The sequence below is a fragment of the Pleurodeles waltl genome, chromosome 11 (genome assembly GCF_031143425.1).
Source record: "Pleurodeles waltl isolate 20211129_DDA chromosome 11, aPleWal1.hap1.20221129, whole genome shotgun sequence".
Lineage (NCBI taxonomy): Eukaryota > Metazoa > Chordata > Amphibia > Caudata > Salamandridae > Pleurodeles > Pleurodeles waltl.
In genome coordinates, this window is record NC_090450.1 from 665,604,607 (window position 1) to 665,627,899 (window position 23,293).

Genomic DNA, 23,293 nt, shown 5'->3' on the forward strand with positions numbered 1-23,293 from the left:
GTCAACCCTTGCCTATCGTCCCTCCTCCACCTTCCTCTTCCAAGTCACATTCCCCCCCTTCCTGACCCAACCAAAGCACACAATCAGACAGGTATGCATCCACCTCAACATCCAAGAGTAGCTCAGACAAACACAAGCAGCACAAGACACACCAATGGCAGGCACACAGACAACATCCACCTGCAGACACAGCAACAGTCACAACCTACCCTGACAACCCCACCACCACCAGCATCACAGACACAACACCTGATAGACCTGCAGACACCACACCAACATTCATAGGTCCAGCCACCACACCCATGCTGCCTGCAGACAACACCCCAGCAGAGCCTCAGACATCCACCCCAGTCACCACACCACCAGACACCACAGCCACTGGCATGCCCACATGCAGCACATCCACCATAACTGCAGTAACCACCCTAACAGACAGCCACCCACCCACCATGACATCCACCAGCACCTCCACCCCATCAGCCCAAGACACATAAATGTCCACACTCACCCACCCAAAAGACACCCACCACCCACAAGCATACTTCACACAAACACACACCCAAGACATCCACAACTAAATGCCATGCAACTATTCCCTCTCCCAGCACCCCCAAACCCCCTTCTGATGACCGTCCCGTGTGTCTAAGAAACTTTTCCTATGTGAAATTGGCCATTTCCCTACTCCCCACGTGACACCCCTAAACTTTCTGTGTCCCTCCTCAAGACTATTCCTTCCATCTCCAAGGCCTCCCATACTCCCCCTGCCGACACCAATGCCCCTACCTTCCAAAAAGAAGTCCACCCCTCCCCAAAAAAGGTCCAACTCCCTCCCAAACCCAAAGCCCCCTTCTAAAGCTAAGCTCAACCCCCTGCCACTATCCCCCACGAATCCCTGAGGTGCCTGCCTGCTCCCTTGATGCCTCTAATTGTGGAGGTTCCTGGCAATCAGAAGTCAAATGGGGGCACCCATTAGTGCCTTTGGTGCTGTTTTTCTGGGAACAATGGACTTGCCTGTGTCCTCGGACATTCTTATTTTAATAGCTATAAGTTAGCTAAGATTAAACCAACCAGTTGTTGGTATTTCTGGTTACATCTCTGTCTTGCATTTTCAAGCTTATAGTTGTTCCTGGCTGACATTGGTTGTGTGCCAGTATTTGTGTGTGTGTGTTGCTTGATGCTTCCAGTATTGTGTGGGCAGTCACAGAGGTTGTGTGCAGTGCTTTTATCTCTCAGAGATAGGGTGTTTTGTGTTATGGGTATGTTTGTGTAGCCGAAATGTTGTTGTCATGGTGGTGTGTTGTGTTAGTGATGATATGTGTTTGTTGTAGTGCTGTCTAGCTTTGTGTGTTTAGACTGTTTGAGCCTGTGTGTATTGTTCTTGGCCTAATAGGTTCGGTGTACTGTGTATGTATGTGATGTGTGTGTTGATTGCTAGGTTGTGTGAGGATATATTTTTGTGTGTTCCATCACAGATGGTTGTACATTGTGTTGTATGTGTATAAAGTCCCTGGGCAGTGTCAGACGTGAGTCTTTGACATGTTTTTCTATTTGGGTGGTTGTGCTGTTGTTGTTACAAGTTCATATGTTGTATGTGTATTTGTGAGGCTGGTCCTGCGCTGTGTTTTCATGCGTAACTGTGTGTTCTTGGTGTGTGGTGTGTGTGTGTGTCGCGCCGCGTGGTGCGGCGCGAGCCGAATGTTCGGCACAAGCCGGGCGTTCGGCTGGGGCCGCACAGCGCGTTTCTAAAACGCGGCGCGCCCCCAGCCTTTCATGCACTTTTCGAGGCCCCAGGCATTGCATGGGGCCTCGCTCTATCGTTTTCCACCGCCTTGCTGGGGTCTCCTGACCCCCCTTACCTGTTCTTCTTTCTTCCTTCTTGTCCTCTTTCTTTTCTTCTTTCTGGGGTCTTTTTGTTGTACTTTTTTTATGTCTTCTTCCCTTCCCTGGTTACCTTTCTCTTCCCAGCATTCATTGTTCCCTATTCTCTATGGTTTCTATTCTGTTTTGTTCTATGTACCTCTCCCTGTATAATATGGTGTCCTTTTACTTCCTGTGGGTCACTTCCTGTCTTTTGGTATATAAGGGCTGTGTTTTCTTCATTTCCTTGCGCTGCAACACTTTCTGCTCAGTTAGTGTCTTCGCTCCTGATTTCCTCCCCTTTTGGTTCTGGATTTCAGCATTCTGTGTTTCCTGACTTTTGCTCCTTTTGGATTCCTGTTTGTTTGTTCTTGTTTTTTCCAGGAATCTTCCTGTTTGGAGGTTTTTCCCCTTTTCCTAAGGGGTTTTTTCCCTCTGGCGCTATTTTCTGAAGGGCACGGTCTGTTCTTGGCGTCTCCATTGCCTACAGCACCGTGGCTACCAGAAAGAGTCGCCCCTTTTTGGGCCAAAGTCGAACATTGAAGATCCACGCCACCAGATCTGCAAATTCCAGGCGCAAGCAGCACGTGAGTCGTGACAGATTGCAGCGCCCAACCATTTCGACGTCCTCAAACACCATGGATGACTCAGTGGCGGCTGCTGCAGATCCGGAATAATCTCTTTTGACCACGATTCAGCAACAAGCTCAGGAATTGCAACAACTACGCAATGAAAATGCTGCGTTACGACAGGCTATGGCTCTCCGCACCAGTGATGTTCCAACTATTTCCGCTTCCACCCCTTGTTTCTCTGGTGAACCAACCAACCTTCGCGAATTCCTGGATGCATTAACAGTGTACTTCGCCTTCCGACCTACCCAATTCTCCCACGACAGGACCAAGGTGGGTTATCTTATCAGTGCCTTATCCGGTCCAGCCTTGGCCTGGGCAACCCCGATGGTGTCCTCCAACGACCCTGTATTGTCGGACTATTCCACCTTTGTGAGTCGCTTCAAACAGATGTTTAGCCGTCCTGGATTGGAAGCCTCTGCTGAAGAAGCCCTATGTGACATCCAACAAGGCTCGCAAGACGTCCTGCAATATATAACCCGTTTTCGTCAGCTGGCGGCAGAGACCACTTGGGTGGAACGTACTCTGGTAACTTTATTTCGTAGAGGACTCAAAGAAGAAATAAAGGATGAACTAGTACATTCTACCAGAGCAGAAGAGCTTTGTGGCCTGATGGATCAAGCACTGTCCATCGAATATCGTCTTCAGGAACGGAGATCGGAAAAGAAAAGGAGTAGAGGGTTTTCCCAGCCAAGTAGCTCACGAGCTTGCCTACAGCGTTCTGAGGAACCTCGCACTCCTGCTAGAGACATCGAAGGGGAACCCATGCAGGTGGATACTACCCGAGGTCCGCTCTCTGCTAGTGAACGAGAAGACAGACGCAAGAGAGGGTTGTGCCTGTACTGTGGTTCTGCTGGTCACATGCTTCGTACCTGTCCTGTACGTCCGCCCAGGCCTTCGGGAAACGCCACCTCCCGTCCTCTGTAAGAAGGGAGGGGACGGGATCTACAGCTATACCTTCCATCAGCTCCTTTAATGACAATACAACCGCCTTGTTCATTTTTCCTGTCCTGTTACAACTTCCTGACGGTCGTCAAGAAAAGACTAAGGCATTACTAGATTGTGGTGCTAGTGGTATATACATGGACAAGACGTGGGCTGCTGCTCACCAAGTTCCTACACAAGCAAAAGAAGTACCCGAACAGGTACACACCGTGGATGGATCCTTGATATCCTCGGGTCCTGTAGACACCACTACCCTGATGTTAAGTCTACAGGTGGGAAACCATCAAGAACACATTTCCTTCGATCTTATCGCGTCCCCCAACCATACCATCATTCTTGGAATTCCGTGGTTCATCAGACATAACCCGTATATAAATTGGGTAACCCGGACAGTTTCTTTGTCTTCGCAATTTTGTCATGAAAACTGTTTTACTTCCGACAAGTATTGGTCTCCGAAAAGATCCTTAGATACTGAAGGTGCCACTGGTATGTCCATTAATACGGTCCAAGGGGTCCCAGACCACTATTTGGAGTTTCAGGATGTTTTCCAAAAACCGTCGAAACCTGTGCTACCTCCACATCGAGAATATGATTGTGCTATTCCATTGGAACCCGGCACAATTGTTCCTTTTGGGAGGATGTACTCTCTCACGGAACCCGAAAGAGAAGTTCTAAAAGAGTATCTGGACGAAAATATACAGAGTGGTCTTATTGTTCCATCGTCGTCTCCGGCTGGGGCTCCTCTCTTTTTTGTGCCCAAGAAGACAAAGGATCTTCGTCCTTGCCTGGATTTTCGAGGTCTGAATAAAATAACAATTAAAGATCGTTATCCTTTGCCTCTCATCAGGGACATACTAGAAGCTATCAGAGGGGCTCAACGTTTTACTAAATTAGATTTACGAGGAGCTTACCTCATTTTACGCATAAAAGAAGGCGACGAATGGAAGACAGCTTTCAGGACTCCATTTGGCCATTTTGAATATAGGGTTATGCTGTTTGGTCTCACTAACGCCCCGCAATCTTCCAGAGATTTATGGACTCAGTGTTTTCAGACCTTCTGAATCAGACAGTCGTGATCTACCTAGATGATATTCTTATTTATTCTAGAAATCCTGAACTCCATTCTTCCCATGTGAAACAAGTTCTTCAAAGACTTCGTGCTCATCAACTATTTTGCAAACCAGAAAAATGTGAGTTCGACATGACGGAAGTCAAATATCTGGGCTATCATTTAAGTCCCACTGGCATAGCTATGGATCAAGAAAAGGTACAAGCTATCCTAGAGTGGCCTTCTCCTTCTTCCATAAAAGAAACACAATGTTTCCTAGGGTTAGCAAACTTCTATCGACAATTCATTCTAGACTTTGCCAGACTGACTAGCCACATAACTCACACCTTAAAAAAGGAAAATTTAAAGAAAGGGTTTGTCTGGACTGAGGCGGCTGAAGCAGCCTTTCAAGAATTAAAGAGAGTCTTCACCCAAGCCCCCATCTTGAGACATCCAGATACCACCAAACAATTTATAGTCGTTACTGATGCTTCTGAGAGAGCCATCGGAGCTGTCTTACTCCAACGACAAGAGGATGATGGTCTTGAACATCCTGTTTTCTACTTGTCTCATATCCTTTCCACAGCTGAACAACACTATTCTGTACTGGAAAGGGAATTATTGGCTCTGAAAACAGCCTGCCTTGAGTGGAGACAGTTTCTGATGGGTTCCAAGGAACCATTTGAGGTGAGGACAGACCACCGTAACCTACAATGTTTACGAAATTTTGTATGCCAGAATAGTCGTCAGGCCCGCTGGGCCTTTTTCTTCAGTCAGTACAATTTTTTTATCACATATATTCCTGGATCTCAAAACATTCTGGCTGATGCTCTGTCTCGCCGATATCCAGAGTGTACTCCTTCCTCATCTCAGTATCTTCTAGAACCCCGTAAGATCATTGGAGTGGCTCAGTCTTTCCTGGAAGAAGTACAACTGGAATACGCCAACCTATCGGACCACGACATTGAAGAACTAAGACCATTAATACATAAGAAACAAGGATATTTTTATTATCAAAACCTGATATTCCTCCCCACTGACAAGGTGCAAGAAAAGGCATTACAAATGTGCCATGATTCACCTGTAGCTGGTCATAGAGGCATCAAGGCCACACAAGAACTTCTTTCACGATTTTTCTGGTGGCCTACCTGGAAGCTGGATGTGGAAAGATACGTTCAGGCCTGTCCCATATGTGCCCAAATCAAGATACCCCATACCAGACCGGCAGGATTACTACAGCCTTTGCCTGTTCCACCGGCCCCATGGCATACCATCTCTACTGATTTTATGTGTTCACTCCCACCATCAGCAGGAAACCGGGTCATCATGGTCACAGTGGATTCTTTCACGAAGATGGCTCATTTCACTGCCCTGAAAAGGCTACCCACTTCTCAAGAACTAAGTCAAATATTAATTGATCATATCTTCCGTCTCCATGGACTTCCACATACCATAATATCTGATAGAGGACCTCAGTACATTTCCCGATTTTGGAGGCATTTTTGTAAAACACTAAATATTAATAGAGCCCTGTCTTCAGGATTCCATCCTCAGACCAACGGCCAGACCGAGCGTCTGAACCAAGGACTAGAGCAATATCTTCGATGCTTTTGCAATTCTACCCAAAGTAACTGGAACACTTACCTCTCTATAGCAGAATTTTCCTACAATAACTCAGTCCATAGTGCCTCCAAGGTCACTCCCTTTTTCTGTTCATATGGTTTTCATCCTACCTCTTTTCCTACTTCTCCACAATCCAACTCTCCTCTACCCGCTATTACCTATTTCTCCAAACGCCTTCTCCAAATCCATAGACTAATTCGATCTAATTTGTTACATACCAAGAGATATATGAAGAAGGCTGCTGACAAGAGACGTGCTACCAATCCAGAGTATCATCCGCAAGATAAAGTCTGGCTCTCCTCCAAATTCTTACCCTCACGTCTTTCTCAAAATAAGTTCACACCTCGTTACTATGGGCCTTTCCGTATTCTTCAGTTGGTCAATCCTGTCACTGTCCGTATTCACTTACCTCATACATGGAAGATTCATCCGGTCTTTCATGTTTCTCAGCTTAAACCTTATGTGCCTGACCCTTACTCACGTCAGTTTCCTTGTCCACCTCCTATACTCGTGGATGATGTTCCTGAATATGAAGTACAGGAAATTTGTGACTCTCGTCTTTTTCACAAACGCCTTCAGTATCTGATTCATTGGAAGGGTTATCCTCTCAGTGAATGCTCTTGGGAAGATGCATCTTCTGTTCACGCTCCTCGCCTCATTCAACGCTTTCACCGTTTATTTCCTCTCAAACCTGGCCCTTCGGGAGGGGGACCTACTGTCGCGCCGCGTGGTGCGGCGCGAGCCGAATGTTCGGCACAAGCCGGGCGTTCGGCTGGGGCCGCACATCGCGTTTCTAAAACGCGGCGCGCCCCCAGCCTTTCATGCACTTTTCGAGGCCCCAGGCATTGCATGGGGCCTCGCTCTATCGTTTTCCACCGCCTTGCTGGGGTCTCCTGACCCCCCTTACCTGTTCTTCTTTCTTCCTTCTTGTCCTCTTTCTTTTCTTCTTTCTGGGGTCTTTTTGTTGTACTTTTTTTATGTCTTCTTCCCTTCCCAGGTTACCTTTCTCTTCCCAGCATTCATTGTTCCCTATTCTCTATGGTTTCTATTCTGTTTTGTTCTATGTACCTCTCCCTGTCTAATATGGTGTCCTTTTACTTCCTGTGGGTCACTTCCTGTCTTTTGGTATATAAGGGCTGTGTTTTCTTCATTTCCTTGCGGTGCAACACTTTCTGCTCAGTTAGTGTCTTCGCTCCTGATTTCCTCCCCTTTTGGTTCTGGATTTCAGCATTCTGTGTTTCCTGACTTTTGCTCCTTTTGGATTCCTGTTTGTTTGTTCTTGTTTTTTCCAGGAATCTTCCTGTTTGGAGGTTTTTCCCCTTTTCCTAAGGGGTTTTTTCCCTCTGGCGCTATTTTCTGAAGGGCACGGTCTGTTCTTGGCGTCTCTATTGCCTACAGCACCGTGGCTACCAGAAAGAGTCGCCCCTTTTTGGGCCAAAGTCAAACATTGAAGATCCACGCCACCAGATCTGCAAATTCCAGGCGCAAGCAGCACGTGAGTCGTGACAGTGTGCTGGTTGTAGTGTGTTTGCTGTGTATGTGTGGATGTTTTGTTGCCATGTGTGAGTGTGTGTGTCACTTTGTTGTTATGTGTGGGTATAGCCCTCGCAACCCCTCCCTATGGTTTGTTATGTTAAAGTTCAAATGTATACATTTTATAAACATAACAGGTGAATGTGTGTACTTATGGTTGTTGTTGTCCTCGTTGACAGTGATTCTGTTGTCTTCCTGCAAGCAGCAGGATGACATCTAATTGTGATTCGATGGTATCTCTGGACGAGCATGGCTTCCTGGAGGTGAGTGACTCCTTTTATACTGTTCGCTTCCCCCTGGTGTTCCGTGGTGGTCCAACAGCGATGGAAATGCTGGCGGTGTGCAGCCTCATAATGAGTCCGGCGGATACATGGTCTCTGCCGGACTGGTGGTGGCTTCAGTCACCCTCTGACCACAGTGATAGTGCCTACAGTGCCTTGGTGGTCTTCTGCTTGCATCATTGCCAATGTCATAATTTGGCAGTCTTCTCCACCAGCCTGTTGGTGGTGGGACCACCATTGCCAACATGGCAGTCCTCGGCTTGCTATACTCGTAATGAGGTCCATTGTTCTCCTCACTTCTGTGAGTCAAATGGCAATGTCCTGAGTCTGAGCAATTGTACAAATGTTCACATTTAGACATGTGATAAGGGATCATGCTAGATCAAAACAAAGTGAGGCTGTTGACAAAATGCTGTTTTAGATAAACATTTAGAGGAATGGAAAGAAACAAATATGATCAGTGCTTGAAATGGAAAAACAGAAGTGAAGGTACTCTGTTTCAGAGGGCCTGCTTGTGTCTGAGAAGTGCTGGTACTCTCCAATTACAAGTATTGTGTTTTTCTTGAGAAGTGCACGTACTCTCTCTCTCAAAATCAAAAAGAGCTGATGCTCACTACCAGACAGTCCCGGCCATTTAAATCACTGGGGCTCAGATTGTTTATGCAAGACTGCATTTGCGCAGTTCTGTGTCAAAAATTATAGTGCCGGCTTGTGCCACTCCAGGATGCCATCTGGGTGCCAAATTTATGGAATGGTGCAAGCTGGTGAAAAGGGTGGGCTAATGTCATGGATAATTACGTTAGCTGGGTGGGGGTGGCAGCATGGGAGGATGATGTTTTGCACCAAAAAATTACACTAGGCTGTTTAGAGTAAAAAAAGATTACTCTAAGCAGCCTAACGTCATTTCTTGATGCAAAACCATCCATACCATATGACTCCTGTCTTATAAAAGACAGCAGTCATGCCCACCACCCCAATGGCCAGCACACGGGACAAGGGTCCTCTGGGCACAGCCACTGCACCCAGTGCCATGTAAGGGGGCCCATTTCAGGGCCCCCAATGGCACTTTAAAAAAAAATGAAAATACTTACTTACCTATACTTACCTGGCAAAGGGGTCCCCCATCCTGTGGTGTCCCTCTTTGGGGGTGGGGGTGTTCCTGGGGCTTGGGGAGGGCACCTGTGGGCTCTTTCCATGGTCTAACACCATGGAAATGGGTGCACAGGTCCCCTAATGCCTGCCTTGCCTCAGGCAATAAATAATGGCGCTAAGCAGGCTTAGTGCCATTATTTAGACCCACCTCCCTCTAGTGCACCATTTTTGCATGGGAAGATAAATAAGGCGCTTGGGCCTTAGAGTCATTTTTGGGATGGAAACGCCTACCTTGCATCTCATTGACGCAAGGTAGGTTCACGCATCCCAAAAATATTTTTAACTCCAATATTTTGGCGCTAGACTAGTCTAGTACCAAAATATAAATATGGAGTTCAGTTTGCACTGAATTGGCGTACATTTTTTTTTTAAAATGGCGCTAATTCATTGGAGACCGGACAAAAACCTAAAAAAGCAATACTCACTCAAATAAGTATATGATTGGCCTGATCCTGAAGTTCTCTGTAATTTTATCAAACCTGTAGTAACACAAAAAATACACTGAATGAGCAATAACCTCTGAACTCCAAAATTTTGTAGCACAACATTGCCTATCATAACAACTGGATTAGGACACTGTGGCCTGTTTGCAAAGATAGACGACATGCAGTAAACTCTGCCTGACAATGATGTTGAGACCCTGGTACTGCAACATGTGTCAGCGACCTTTGCTACCATTTAAATTACATATTGCTACAAATTTCAAGAGATTTGGATCTGGAAGAACCTCCTTGTTGTGTGAAGCATCAATTTTAACTAAGAGGACATAAACAATTGTTCTGTCCCTATTTCGAGCAACAACGTTTGTAAAGTTATGCATTGTTACTCTAATAGTGAAAATTATTATTATATTTTACAAAAACAAATCTATGCGCACATAAATTGTTCTAAATTAAACCACGGAATCCGAACCTGCTACAAAACTGACAACTTTTAAACATTGCTTCCATCCCATTGAAAGATTTATTGAAATGAAAGATTTTTAAAGTAACCCAGTGCTTAAATGGTGACACTTGCCATCACCCACTACAAGCATTACAGTTCCTTCGAAAGTAGAAATAACTTTACCTTTTCCTATCTTTAGCGTCTATGTGTACATCAGCTGTACTTTTAGCAGTGAGGGGGCAGTTGGGGCACACACGCACACAAACACTCATTCACAGATGAACACACACACACATCCATTCATGCACCAAACGTAAAAAATAAAATCATACTGACCTGAGCAGCTCTGCCTCGGGGAACCCAAGATGGTTGGGACTGCTGCCTTCCCTCACTGGCTGATCTTGAGTGAAGGCAGCCGTCCCTCACTCGTCACAGAGTGGGATGGGCTCAGTGAGTTTGCTGAACCCAATCCACTCTATGATGAAGTACCAGTGATTGACACCCAGATGCAAGGTAATCAGTGACGCTCCCCCTCATCACGAGGAGGAGGGCCTTGCTGTGCGTTGCCAGGCTGAAAATGTCATGCCCACAGGAGCTGTGACTTTTTCGGCCAGAAAAGTTAATCTCAGGCTGCCAGGAGCCTGCTCATTTAGAGCATATCTAGCTCCTGAGTGCCAGACGTGAAAATCAAGAGAGTCTGTCAGGCTGGCCTTTGCACAGCCTGACAAACTTTCCTTACAGTGGCCAAAAGGTGAGGGGGAATGGTCCCCCAGCCCATTAGGATGGGCCGAATCTGTTGCACATGCTTATCATCAATGACTGCTTGCTATTGTGCTGCAGGTTCAATTATTCAATAAAGATGCATAACAGTAAATGTACAATGGGTAGCTAATGGCATTTAAGGTTGTCAATGGATAGGTAATGGCATCTAAGCTCGTCAATGGCTAGCTAATGTCACGTTCTGTCACTTCATGTGATTTCATATGTCATATGGCATGTGATATCACTTTTGCTATCCTATTATTTTGGTGAAATGACGTGGCTGGTTGTGGGGATCATGCATCTGCAGAAAGACACCTATATGTTTTATGTTTTCTATAGGTTATCTGCCTTTCTCTCCTGATTGAATACTTGATTGATAGATGTATGAATTGATTGATCAATTGATTGATGATGATTCTGAACCCAGAAAGATACTTTCGATGTCTTTCATGTGGCTGTGGTTGTTTCAGGATTTTGTAATACAAATAAAAATGTTCTATATGATAGGCTTACTTGGGGACCTAAAATATTGTTTGAGGGGGTTTCATTTAAATAACCAAGAAAATATATTTTGTCCTTGTAATCAAGTTCACGTTTCCATAGTGAACTTAACCTAAGCATTTGTAACCTATTGTTCTGAAAATGTAACCATGAAGTCATATTCAATTTAGAGTTGCCACTCAATGTAGCATCATGCGGTGGACAAGGCCCAAAGGTGACCCCCATATTCAAGAATCAGGTCACATTTCCGTCCTGGACTCGTCTATGTTCCCCATTCTGACAAGTGCATTATGCATCAGAGTCGTCTGTGCCTACATAGTTTTGAACGGTTGCAAACTTTGTTTTTAACATATTGCCTACTGTACTAGAAGGAACTGTGCAGCAATATGCAGATTCTTAAAATATGGATGCCTCTCTTACCATCAGTGAGACGGTTTTCTCTCCAAGCATGTGAATATAGGTGCTGGGCCCTTGTACATACACAGCAAGGTTTTTAATGTTCCTTGGCGTCCTTACTTAGAGCCCAGTTATAAACCGGTCAGAGTGTAACCCTGGTGGAGTATTGGTCTTCGGAATTAGAATTGACCCAGTGCTCTTGCACTCAGATTACCCTAGTGTGGGTGAAAACTCACGTGATTTTACCAGCCAGAAAAAAACGTATTATAAAGCCACTGGCTCCTTCCCGAACCCCTCCTACATCACAACGGGGTATGGAGCACACCCGCTCACCAGCCCAAAATGTGTTCTGTATCCTAACTCAGGTTCACGCCCTCCTTCCACGCCCCACACTGTCCTACCTCTCCCACTCCCATTCATAATAAAGTCAGAGCGCCCATTCTGGAAGTCCGAACATCTCCACCTAAATCTTCTTAGCTCGTAATAAGGTCTTTGTTGCTTTCCTGACAGATAATTATTAATAGTAGCAGAGACACTACTAAATACGCCCCCTTTGACTCACATAAATTGAACTCAAGATGTCTCGAGGCACTGAATATTTGATGTTGTTGATGCTGATAATTATAATTGATAAGTATCATTAAGCAAGACCAGCTACATAATGGTTTGAAAAGAAAACGTCTTAGGAAAAGGTGAATACAACTGCACAAAGGTAAGCTGGCAATGAGAGTAGCAAACAGAACTCTTGACAAAACTAACACTAATTACTGCTTGGGTCTTAGCAGTGCATACAATTATAATTGGTTGCGAATTTGCCCTGTAGAAATAAGCTAGACTGCTATATTCTGCCAAGTGAGGTAGGTGAAAAAATACCTTATTTCCACCTCACATTCTGCCCTAAACATATCTAAGATCGCAGCACCAAGGACACAAGGGTCGAGGGAAGGTACAGCACAAACCATTGCACTACAGCATTTCAAAATTCAGCCATTTATTAATTAGACCCTTTAAGTCCGGAGGCATGCTTTGATAACGCATGGTCAAAATGCTGCAGCATTGCAGTTTAGCCACAGAAAAGTTGTTCTGACGTGCAAGACTGCAGAGGTCATCTTAGTCACTCAAAAGAGGACCCAACCGTCCGGCAGTGCATAGATATACATGCCATATGTCTTTTATAAAATCATGATTTTTCTACTCGCATCAATGGATTTATCTGCATTTGAACTCTGGCCAACTAGCAATGAACTGTGCAAATATTTCCTTTGAGCTCCACCTACAGTAATACAGTTACGATTCTTGTCACACGTACATTCATTGGAGTCGCCAGCCTAATATGAACGACCCAATTTGTCCAGTCCAACCGCCAGGATATAACGAAGATAAGAATCGATTAGGAAAAATAAAGAACTAAATTAATACAGTTTTTTCAAAGACGTTCAATCTGGGGCTATTAAAACCATAGCCAGGAAATTTGAGAAGAAGTGAAGGCTTCAGCGAGCTCAAGTAGCAACGTTTAAATTGTCTGCCAAATTCCTCCGGTGGCTGGCCAGAAGGGTTATTAATGAAATATGCTAAATTGGACAAAAAAACTGGACGCAACGGTTAATCTTACTCGAAGGAGCTGTTGAATAACCAAGTAATATGTGTTCTGGCCCGGCATATTGTTATGGTTTATGGATTGCTGGCTTACACGCATTCATAATGGCAATTTGTGGCACAGATCTGAACTACACATGATAGCCATCTGTTTGTGTTTACAGTGCCATCTTGCAGGACGTTATTCTGGTTTTACTGTGCTCCAGCAATGCAGCACACTGGTTACAGAAAGGAAACTCTGGGCTACTGGCCACTGTTTGCGGAGCTCAATGGGCAGCTATTCTAGTGCTTCAATACGCAACAGTGTAATCAGAAAACCAATATCTTTGTAATCGGGGCTCCTCTACTTGACCGAAGTGTGCAAACCTCTGTAAATTCCTTTATTGTTTTTCTCTCAGGCACAAAACACAAGGGCACCTTATCTTCAGTAGGAAGAACTATTTGCAATAAACTCGCCCGTTACACATTTGTTAGTCCCATTAATAAGCCTTTGACCAATGCATATGTAAGTGTTAACTACTAACACAGGGCCTGATTCACAAAAGTAAACTTGTACTTTTGTGTAAGTGTAAATTGTTTTGTAATTCACACAGGAATTTTACAAGTAGTATCTTTATGGGTATGAGCGTCCCAATATAGATAATATATTCACTCTGGGACTCGTTTAAGGCCGATTAATCTTTTGACCCTGATTGAAGTCTCCTTAAGATGACATAACTAGTCAGCATGTCAATCAATAATCAATAACCTCATCAATATTCACCATAACAAATCAATCAAAGCAATCAGTATCAATAAACTTGAAACAGAACATGACCTTTTAGTCATGAATAACCACACAGAGATTAGTACGATTTATGATATTTATTCCCTATTGGTTACACTCTACTAGCAAGTTTATTAGTCTCAAAACCAAGAAAACATCAACATTGTCATAACATGGCAACTTGAATAAGATTTCATCAAAGCAAAGATCATGAACATTAGTACATAGCACGACATCAACATAGGTTAACTTTTGGCAGAGTATCATTAGCGCATTATTCAACAAAGCATAGATTCAGTCATTTGTCTATTTGCGTCCGTTTAGTGAACTCCTTAACTAACCTCGAATTAGCATTGGCATGTTGGGCTTCAAGCAAAACAATTTAGCAACATTAATTTAGAAAGCATCTGTCAATGGTCTCTATCAAAGAGGCAGTTGGTACCTAGAAAGAAAAGGCAAATAGACAATTACAATTTCATCATCATACAGTTACCCTCCGTAATGGGTCAGCATACAGAGTCAGTCTTCGTCCTCAGGACATCAATTGGTTCGCCATCAGCCAAGGAACACAACAAAGTTCAGCAGGACAGAGAAAAAGGGAAAACCTCCCTCATAAGGAGGAAAAGTATGAATCGGGCAAGGCAAAGTAAGTGAAGATGGATTGCAAAGTTCAAGCAGCAAAGTCTCTGGGCGGAGTAACAAAGTGGCTGGGCTATATCAAAGGCACGCAATGGCGTACAATGGCTCGGAGTGGCTTGTAATGGCTGGTAATCCCCATTTCTCCTTGTGTCCAAGAATTTTATATCAATCTTGTTGTACAGTCCCCCAATTTCCAATTGGGCAAGTTTTGGCGCACCATCATCTCCATCCAATAGTGCATCGGTCACCTCATTACGATTGTCACCCCATAACAGTTCTCACATAGTTTATTGGCTCCTGTAATTGAAGTCTTCAACAGGTAGAATGTCAGGTGAGGAATAAGTCACATTTGTTACTCAAGTCAGTAGTCCCATTGTTTTCCGTAGTCTAAATGACCTTGTACCTGTTGCAAATTACACTGTTGCATTCTCAAGAATGTCTCCTTGGGTGAGTCGAGTCTCATGAGAAAGTTTTACTACGGTTACACTCATCTTCCAGCTTCTGGAAAAGTACGACTATATGTCCTTCAGCAAGTCAGCACACTCTACGTTAGAAAAACACATTTAATATGAAACCGGGCAGCTAGGCCCGACTTATGCTAACTAAGGCCTAGAGATTAATTAGCAAAACCTTAACATATAACTTGCAATATTAGTATAAAATCATACATTAATATTTCATTATTAGTCAATTTCATTAATCATCGTGTACATTGGTGGCCACTCCCTGTGGGCACATTTCAAACGCACGTTTAGTAAAACACATTAATACATTTTCTATGCAGCATTATTATGCATTAGTTCGTAAACATTTCATATTAATTTTGATTATAAAAACTACACTCCAACAGGTGCAAAGTCTCCGCACTCGTAATGGAGACTCGTATTAGTAATGGAGAATCCACACATGAAGAGATAGGCAATCGTAAAGATATTACACTGAAATTCCTTTGTGAATTGCAAACAAACAGGAAACAGCCTTTACATCACAGTTTAAACCACTCTTTGCTTAAACAACGTGGTCTGAATGTGGGATTTTCCACACAAACTCATAGCAATGACTTGCCTTAAGGAAAGCGTTGTTGAACTGATGTTGGACTTTAAGCCCAACACTTTCCCTACTGTTGCACAACAGGAGTTGGAATGGTAAATTATAGTATTCCAAAGGCCAGTGCTTTACTTAAGGCAAGTTGTATTAACCAGTTGCATGGTAAAGGAATGCATTGTAAAGGCTAATTCATAGTTCAGGCCGTATTGTTAAGAAAGGCGTAGCAAATGCCTGCATGGTTTCGACATACAACCAAAAAAACATAAACTTATACAAAAATGTAAGTTTACTTTTGTGGATCATGCCACCAGTGAGTCACTGTTTGAGGGTAAGGGGTGGTAGCTGGTGCCAGAATTTTCACATAGAGTTGGGGGATACAAACATTGTAAAACCATTAAGGGACACAATCTATTTCTTTTGAAAAGGAATGACTCTATGAACACAGGCAGAATTTGGGAGTTATGGACAGGGCTTGGGCATGTGCAATCCAGCCACAGTGACTAAGAAAGCATGACAGACACACATGCAGACGCTCATGCATAATGCTTCAGACACACATATGCTGAAATACAGAACCACTGGAAGAGTCAAACAGTTATACACAGAAAGACACGCATATTCATAAACTCAAACACAGGTAAAATCAGGGGCACACCCACCCACACATGAACCAAATTATATTTTGAATTTAGAAGTAGCATATACAAGGTGATGCCTGGTCTCACAGGGGCACATACACACACACACACACACGAAAAATATACTCAGGTGTGACCTGTGGAGAAATACATTTGGAGTGACAACACGAGGAAACACAAATATAAAAAGGTATAGACACAGGTATATGTGGGAAAGATGAGGTAATGCACTTGGGTCACATAGATGCAGGAAGACAGAGACACAAAAAGGAAGAATTTGAGTGGAGCAGGCACTGGGATACTTGTGGAAGCTTGGGTAACAATATTGGGACTAGATAAGAAAAGGCAAATGCCCTTTATGTCTCTGAGTACACCCAATGCTTCTCTCATTCACTCGACCTCTAGGTAGATACTATCATCTTGAGATACAATGAACCATAGACTAATTAAAAGGAGACATGTTTGAAGACAGACATTGATAACAACTTTCACTGCAATACATACGTGTGAGTTGTCAAAAAAGAGGTTGAGAGGAGGGACACATTCCTATTCACATAATTTCAAAATGTATTATTTGCCTGACAGCCCAAGACTGCTGCACAACACGATGACAACTCACCAGTCATTTTTACACTGAAAGTAAAATCCTATACAAAACAAGTTGGATAAAGCACCCCAATCGCTGGTACTACTAACACAGCTTCAAGGGGCACATAGATGGAAATGTTTTAACCTACAAAAGCACCTAACAAAACAAGAATACTCCAATCACCTCCAAAACAACATTATATGCTGCAAACACAGTAAACACCCTTTGATCCCACCAATCAATTTTATTTATTTAATTTATTTTGAGTTTTATATAACACAGACCTGACCTGAGGGTATCATAGTGCTTTACAAAGTTTGCATAGATGTCATTTACAGGCAGTACACGAGAAACAAACGGTACGCGTGCAGGGAAATAATTGACAAAAGAGGGTGGAGTAGATGGTAGATACTGTTAGGAGGTAGCAATGATAGATTATTACAGAGCTTGGAGGAATAATTGAACAGATTATTTCACAGGTGGTCATATTGGGGGCTCTTTGATGGTTGGGGGAAAGTGCACCTGAGCAAGTCTAATATTTTAGGATGGTGGGTTCAGGTATTTGTTAGGGCAAAATAGTTTAAAGTTTTTTCTGAAGTGTATGAATGATTTATTGTCTCATAGATACTGTGGCAGAGCGTTCTAAATTCTAGGCGCATTCCCAGAGAAGGAACAGGTAAGTGATTTTTATTTCTTAAATTTGGGTGGTGCGTGGAGCAGAGTATTTGAGCTTCACAGAGGTCTTTGTTAGCCAGCTTTTGATAGTTTGATTGTGAGGTAGTTTGGTTTTCCAGTGTATAGAGCTTTGTGGGTTGTGTAAGCCATTTTGAATGGTTATATGTCAGAACCACGTAGGCTTTTACCACACCTGTCTTAACAATGCGGTCTGAACTACGAATCTTCTTTACAACATATTCCTTTACCACGCAAGTCATTACAATGGCTTGCCTTAGGGAACGCGCTGGACTTTGAAATAGTATAACTTACTATTCCATCTCCAGTCCAGTCTGGACAACAGTAGGGAAAGTGTTGAACTTAAAGTCCAACATCAATTCAACAATGCTTTCCTTAAGGCAAGTAGTTGCTATGATTTGGGTGGTAAAGGAATGTGTTGTAAAGATGCATTTGTGGTTCAGACCATTTTGTTTAAGTACAGTGTGGTTTGAGCTACGATGTAAAGGCTGTTTCCCACCTTGAATATGCTTCTTGCTTCAATTGGTAGCCAGCTGAGTTTCCTAAGTGCAAGGATGATGTGATTATATTGTCTTTCCGCAGAGAGACATCTCACTACTGCGCTGAGTGGGTTTCTCCCCAGAGAGAAGTCTAACTACTACGTTGAGTGGTTAAGGTCGTTTTTGAAGTACCAGTAATTGTTGCATTATTGTAGTTTAGCTAAGAGAGCACTAAAGATTGAACTACATTCTTAAGGTTTTCAAGGGGGATGAAGGATTGATTTATTGTTTCTGTTTCAGAGTGTAAACACTGTTTATTTTTGCGTAGGCATTTATATGGTTTTTCATGTTCAAGTTTTTGTCAAGAGTAATCTCTAGTGATTTAGCAAGCTGTAGATAGACAGTTTATAGTGTAGTGCATTTAGGTTCTCAAGCCAGATGTGGATCGGATGTGACTTACCTTATGGCTGGATGAGGAGGTGTTTGGTTTCGTTGGGGTTAACCTTTAAGTGGTTGTTGCTCAACCAGGATTTTACAATGGATAGAGTGTTGTTTAGGTGGTGGATGTCTTTAGAGGACAAGATTTGAAGTCAAGTTGAGTGAAATCTACATAGAAATAGTAGGCAATTCTGGCCTGTTTCAAGATCACTGCAAAGGATTCAATTTAGAGATTTAACAAGGCAGGGGACAAGATTGATCCTTAGGGGACTCCTTGTAGGACTGGTACTGCTGGTTAGGTGGAATTATTTAATTTGATTAGGTGAGATTGTTGGCTCAGGTATGAGGCAAACCACTACAGGACAATACCATTGATGCTTGCACTCTATGAGACAGTGTTTAGGAGAATGTGTGGTTGACTGTTTCAAAAGCCACTGAGAGGGCCAAGAGGATTAAAAAACAGGCTTCACATCATCTAGAGATCTGTGTAACTCATTGGTGATGTTCAAGATATAAGTTTCTGTAATGCAGCATTTCCTGAACACAGACTGGAAAGTGTTAGGTATGTTGAATTTTTCAATGTGGTTAAGTTGTGCAAGCTCACATTTTTCAATCCTTTTGGCAAGGAGAGGAAGGTTAGTTATAGGTCTTTAGTTTTTAAGGTCTTTCGGGGCAGCGTCTGGATTGTTGATAAGGGGCATGACTTGCCTGAGTTTAAGGGAAAAGAGCTGCTGAATAAGGAGGGGTTTATGGTTTTGAACCATGTTAGGGAAATGATGTGTCTGAGAGTTTTGACAAGAGAGGTAGGAAGAGGGTCAGAGAGGTGCGAAGTTGGCTTCATGCATGAAGGTATTTCACTGACTTCTTCTTGAGTGATATTTTCAAACATGGATTGTTGTTGATGTTCTGGCTTATTGAGGGAGTGGACCTGGGTGCATTGCCATTGATTTTAGGTGTAGTGATGGAGGAGCTTCTTTGGTAGAGGTGCTATCTTTGTTACGGGGAGGAGAGGTGGTGGAGTCCAGAGAGAGTTTGTTTGTTATTTTTTCTGAGAAGAATTTGGTGAATTGTTCACAGTGCTTAGCTGAGACATCAGTTGAGTGTTGTAGGGAAAAGAAGGTTTGCTGTTTGATAATGTTGAAGAGGTCTTTAGGTCTCTTCCTGGAGTGGTCACGTTGGGGTTGGAAGGAAGAGGATATCTCGCTATAGAGATGTTGTTTTTTGTATTTTACACATTCAGCTCGGAGTAGAGAGAGGTGGATGAGCAAGGGTTGTTGTATCCAGGGTCATACAGCCTACCTAAATTGTCATCTCTCCTTATTAAGGACATTATTGAACCAATATCTAGAAACAGTACTTCTTCTTTTCTTGAGATTTAGAGGGACGACAATGTCAAGAAGTTCTGTCATTTTTGTGTTATAGTGGGGGGTGAGATCATCAGTGGAAATAAGGTCAGGTGGAGGTTGATTTTGCGAATTGATTAGGGATCCTAGCCCTGGTTGAGGGATTTGGTGCATGTACTTTACCCAGTGCTTAGGACGGTTTGTATGGGAGGAGAGCTTAGGTTGGTTGACATTGAGATCAAATATAAAAATAGGTGGTGGTCAGTCTAGTCGGTGGGTAGGATGGAATAGAGGGATAAAGTATTATGATTGGTAATGATTGCTGAAGGGTAAAGCTTTTTTTGTGAGGTTGGTTTTTGCGGTGCTGAGTGAGACCTCTAGTTTCAAGGATGGTGGATAAGGCTTGTACTGATGTATCATCTGTATTGTTCAAGTGGAGGTTTAGGTCTCTTAGTATAAAGACAGTGGAGTCCTTCAGGGAGTTTAGTGTTATTAGGTCTGTTAAATCTTCAAAGAATCATATGTCTAGCAACACCCAATTGCATTTCAACGCAACTCACTAGACACACCAACCAATATATTCAGGCAGCTAAAACAGCATCACTAATACAAATGGCAATTGGTTGCTGTTGGAAATCAGGTTATTGGTTGAGGTGGGTGAAATCCTGCTCAAGCAGCAGCCACAATTATTGTCAGGTTAAAACACAAGCAACCCCCAAATTTACCTGTGCTCAGCCCTCCAGAAGCTTGGCAGAAAAGCAGTCAGGATTAACTGTGAAGCAGAGTGTAAAGTACTTGTTCAGAAAAACAGTAATAAAGTAAAAACACAACACAAGACAAATCCCACACCAATTTAGAAAAGTAGAGTTAAATTTAATAAATTATTTGAGACCAAAGCAACAAGCTCAAATCAGTAGAACTGAAAATATGCAATTTAAAAGATTCGGGTAGAAATAGCTCCCAAAGGCACAAAGCACCAACTGAGGATATCTGGTTGTATCGGGCTGGGACAAAGTCAAACGTTCAGGTCTACCACATTGAAGTGCATGTCGTGCACAGGACCACGTTTTGCCAGCTGAAGTTTGTATCTTATGTCTTTTGTGTGCAGTCTGCATGTCATCACTTTGCAAAGCTTTGCGTCATTGGTTCTGGTAAAGCTGCAAGGCTTTGCATGATTTTGCACCACTCTGCACTGGTTCCGATGAGCTGTGCGGTGAAGGTTTGTGGGTCTTTGGGCCGCTCGACCTCAGTTCCTATAAAGCTTACAGCTGTGCAGCAAGGCTTTGTGGGAGGTTTGCATCAATTCTGGTGAGGATGGTAGCTGAGTGGCGAAACTTTGTATGGCTTTGCATTAATTTGTGTTGGTTCTGATAAATCTTTCAGCTGTTTGACGAAACATGCAGGGCTTTGCTTCACATCGCATTGCATCACTTCACGTTGGATTTGGTGGGACCTTGGGTTAAGCCAAGGGCAACTCTCTTTGATGCGACTAAGGGCCCTAAATGTGGGGAGGCATCTCTTTGGAATCAGGACCTCACTCCAGCAGGTTCCATTATTTATACATGGTGCCCTTTTTGAAGTGTGAGAAGGTTCTGGAGGTTTTCATTCTCAGAGGTGTTTGGAATTTCCTACCTCCCTGCCCTCACCACAGATAATTTGGGGTTACCAGTGACTAGTGTCAAAACCCTGGTCTGAGCAGAGCGTTTGTGATGTGAAAGTGTGGTAGGTGACAGCTCCTCCCCCCATCCGGTCAGAGATGGTTCATACTGCCAACTACTACTCCCCTTTGTCTCAATATTTGTAAGCAATACACAGAGATCAACGGCCAACTACACCTAGTCATGTGACCCAGGAAACAGACTGAAGGCACCAAATGGTTATGACAAAAGAATGTCAACTTTTTGAAATGGCATTTTCAGAATTGTGACTTAAAATCTGACTTTGCCATTAAAGTCTTTGACAACAAGATTGACATACCTACCTGCTCCCAATTGGAGTTTATCACGTATTAATTATTAAATGCAATAAGATGATCCTCGTGTCCTTTTTGAGGGGCAGGTCTTGCAGCAGTGAATTATTTTTTTTTAAAAGTTTGTCACTACCAGGACAGGTAAAAGTTAAAACTACATGTCCAACTGTTTAAATCAAGTATACCGTGCCCTGTGAACTGTATAGGGCCTAACCTATGGTTGATTTATATGTATTAAAAAGAAAGGTTTAGACCGTGCAAAAGATTTATCTTGCCATGTCGAAATGACAGTTTGAAACTACTCACACAGGCTGGACTGGCAGGCTGAAGACATGTTTAAAGGCTGCTTAAGTGAGTGGCACAATCATGGCTGAAGACCCTCTAATAGGATTTAATTTACATGTCCCGGGTGCAGGTACTACTGCTATTTTAGGGACTTATATGTAAATGAATTATGTCAACTGGTGATAAGCCAATGTCACCATGTTTTAAGGAGTGAGCACATGCACTTTAGCCTAGTTAGCAGTGATAAAGTGCACAGAGTCCTAAGGTTAGCAAAAACGAGATCGGCAAAAATGGAGGAGGGAGGCAAAATGTTTGGGGGAGGACCTCCCTAATGCACAGAGGTCTAACAACAGTCAAATCCCAACTGGCCCTCCCTTAAACTTTCACACTAAAAGCATTATTATTTGTCCATCAAACAATGACAATAAGTGACCCTGACTCTGACTATGTATCTGTTAACCCCCAGGGTTCGTGGTGCGAGCTTTCCCTTCCACCACCACCCCTCAGGGGACGTCTGATCACATCAGCGCACAAATCGCTCAGATCGCTCTGGAAGCATTCCGGAAGAGAAATGCAAAAGCATTTCTCTTCCGATCGTGAGGTGGGGCGGGAGAGGCATGAAAGGAAAGGAAAGAAGTTTCCTTTCCTTTCATGTCTCTCTCAGCATTTCTGGATCAGACAGAAGAAATGCCCACTAGACACTAGGGATTTTTCTTTTTTTTACATATTTCAATAAGGGGGGAAGCCCCTTGGGCAAGAGTCACTCCCTAGGGGGCCATATTGTTTTTAGGCCGATTTAGGCCCCCGGGGAGGACAGAAAAACCCTAGACACCATGGATATTTTTTTTTTGTTTATTTATTTTTTTATATGTGGGGTGTGACCCCTTAGGCATTGGCCACTCCCTGGGGGGCCAAATAATTTTTAGGCCACTTCTGCCCCCCTTGGGAGCAGAAACCACTAGACACCAGGGATTGGGCATGGGCAACTCCCCAGGGGGGCTAAACATTTTTAGGCCATTCCTGTGCCCGGGGGGGGGGTGGTTGCCCCCTAGACACCAGGGATATATGTATATATTTTCTATATGTGGGAAGCGACCCCGTAGGCAATGGTCGCTCCCCGGGGGCCAAATAATTTTTAGGCCAGATCGGCCTAATATAATAAGGCCGATCTGCCCCCCCACTAGACACCAGGGATTTTT